The sequence below is a fragment of the Lipotes vexillifer genome, unplaced genomic scaffold, assembly GCF_000442215.2.
Source record: "Lipotes vexillifer unplaced genomic scaffold, Lipotes_vexillifer_v1.1 scaffold1335, whole genome shotgun sequence".
NCBI lineage: Eukaryota > Metazoa > Chordata > Mammalia > Artiodactyla > Lipotidae > Lipotes > Lipotes vexillifer.
The window spans coordinates 943,699-946,275 of NW_006770293.1; the positions used below are offsets into that span (position 1 = coordinate 943,699).

Here is a 2,577-nt window from a genome sequence, read left to right on the forward strand (position 1 = left end):
CTCTTTCCTCCTCTACTTTCTGGCTACAGAACCTCTTTTTTGTGTTGTTGGGAATCTATAACTCTGAGACTCAGATGAAGCTGATCCCATCTTGTATTTCATACTTACAGGGATTCTCCCATCTTATTTGCCTCGGTGATGAATTCAGGGATGGGAACTGAACCAAGGCAAGCAAATCCAAATGCTCCCTGGGACTTCTCATTGTAAGTACAAGGAAAGATGGCTCTTTTGAATTGGGGTTTGCTCAGTGGATTGGATGTGAGCTTGGCACTACTGATCACTGTTTTGCATAACAAGTGTACAGACTAATGTCTAAGAAATGGAGTATAGACCCTGATGACACCATTTGAGTCCTGCATGCTACTCTGCCTGAACTCACTTTACCCTCAGACTTCCTGGCTGTGTGAACCATTTTATTTCTTTTTGTTTGAACTAGGTTGAACTGTGTTTCTGTCACATGTAACTAAAAAAATTCCTGGTTAAGTCAATATTCACCAGAGGTCTAATCTTTAAAAATAAAACAAGTGTCAGACTACACTTTTTCTTCCATTACATTAGGTTAAATTGTGGGCATTCTAGTTTCATCATTAAGATACTGTGCGTGCAGCTAAGATCATCTGGCAGCTGAGGGCCCTGGTAAGTGTTCTGAGAGTTTTAAGGAAGTAGATGTCCTGATCTGTTATCACTCGGATACCCCTGGAGTCAAAGGGGCAAATGCCTGAAATCTCTGTGGCAGTGTAGAGCCAAGAAATCCTGGATGCCCCAGAGACTCATACATGTTTGTAAACAAAACAATAGAAGTGAGGAGACCTGAGTTTAAGGCTTGGCTCTGCCACTGATTTGCCTAATGATCTTGAATGTCTTTTAGACTCTTTGGCCTCAATTTCCAAGTTTGTAAAATGCAAGGGAGTAGCAAGGTGAAAGAGGGTATTGTGGCTTCAGGGTGGCTTTGGGATGAAGTAATAATAAGAGGCCAGTAGCAGACATAGGTCTGGGGGGCCCATGCTAAGGTTCTAATGCTCATGGCCAATCTGCTCCGTGACATCTAAGTTAAAGATTTGGCTAAAGAGGTAAAATGAACCATCAGGAAACAAGTGCATTTGGGGGAGCCTGACTTAGAGTCAAAGGACACAAGGAAGATTAAAAGTGGTCTCATACAGAGAAGGGCTTAATAATACTTTTGTTAAGAATCTACACTGTAAAAAATACTGGGTGAATTTCATCTCTACCTGAAATATTTCACTGTTCTCCTACAGTTTACCCCCTATGCCCTTTTAAACCTAAAATAAATATGCCACACATTTTGACTTTGGAGATATCTTTGGAACAAAATTTCATCTATTTCCATCGCATAATATTTAATAACTTTGCATTGCATATAAATGATGAAAGTGTCAACATGAATGTCTTTTTTGGCCTTAATAAAGCTAACTAAACAGTTCTGGGTTAAAAAAAAACAATATTAAAAAGAAAGCAATCATGCATGTGTTGTATTAAGCTGCCTACACACAGAAAAAAGGGTGGGAAAGATGGAACACATAATTAGAAATAATTTTTTAATTTTCAAAGCAGAGCCACAGTAAATTCCCATAAAACCTATTCATTAATCATCCAATTTTAAGCAAAGACAGCTTTTCATTAAACATTCTAGGGTGTTAGTTAGTTACGAAATGTATCTGGTGCAGAGAATTATTGGACAGAAACTACTTTAGAATATATGTCAAAATTTTTGTTTTATCAAGGATTAATTAAGCCATTTAAAAATGAGTTATTTAGGGCTTCCCTGGTGGTGCAGTGGTTGAGAGTCCGCCTGCCGATGCAGGGGACACGGGTTCGTGCCCCGGTCTGGGAAGATCCCACATGCCGCGGAGTGGCTGGGCCCGTGAGCCATGGCTGCTGAGCCTGCGCTTCCGGAGCCTGTGCTCCATAACGGGAGAGGCCACAACAGTGAGAGGCCCGTGTAACGCAAAAAAAAAATGAGTTATTAAGCAAGACTAATTGTGTATTGATATCAGTACTAGTTTGTGACAATAATTCTGCATTTTCTAGTTAATAGAGTTGGAGGGGCATGCATTCAGAAGTAGTTTAAAAACATTAGATTTTACCCATTTTTATTTCAAATTTAGGGTTTTTTTTTAAAGATACAGTTTTAAAGGAAAATGACTCTGAAAACAGTGATTTTCATTGTTTTGTATGATCTAATCTAATCAATAGCATTCTTACTAGAAATTTTTTCTAAAGTTAGAACATATTGACTATTTCTTTTGGCATTTGAATTTTTATTTTAAACTTTCTTCTTTATAGTCTGAACAAATTAACAAATACATATCTTAAAAAGAGTTCTTTCTCTGCTTAAGAATAGGTAAGTAATTAATTAGTTTATTAATTACTGATAGCATTAATTATGTCTGAAGAAGTGAACTGTATAAAATAAAATGATAATTATCTCTGAAATGATTGTATAAGTCCATAGGACATTTGATTTCCTACAAATTGTTTTCTGTTAGTTCTGTATTCATCACATGTCTTACTTAGATTCCCCAGTGGTATTTTTTTTTTTTTTTTTTTTTTTTCGTT

At 36.9% G+C, this 2,577-nt stretch overlaps 1 protein-coding gene across 3 annotated transcripts in view; it reads right to left on the reverse strand.

Annotated features, from left to right (window-relative positions):
• Nucleotides 1–2,577, reverse strand: part of TRPM3 (transient receptor potential cation channel subfamily M member 3) — a 122,693-nt gene that overhangs the window by 119,518 nt on the left and 598 nt on the right. The window lies entirely within an intron of this gene.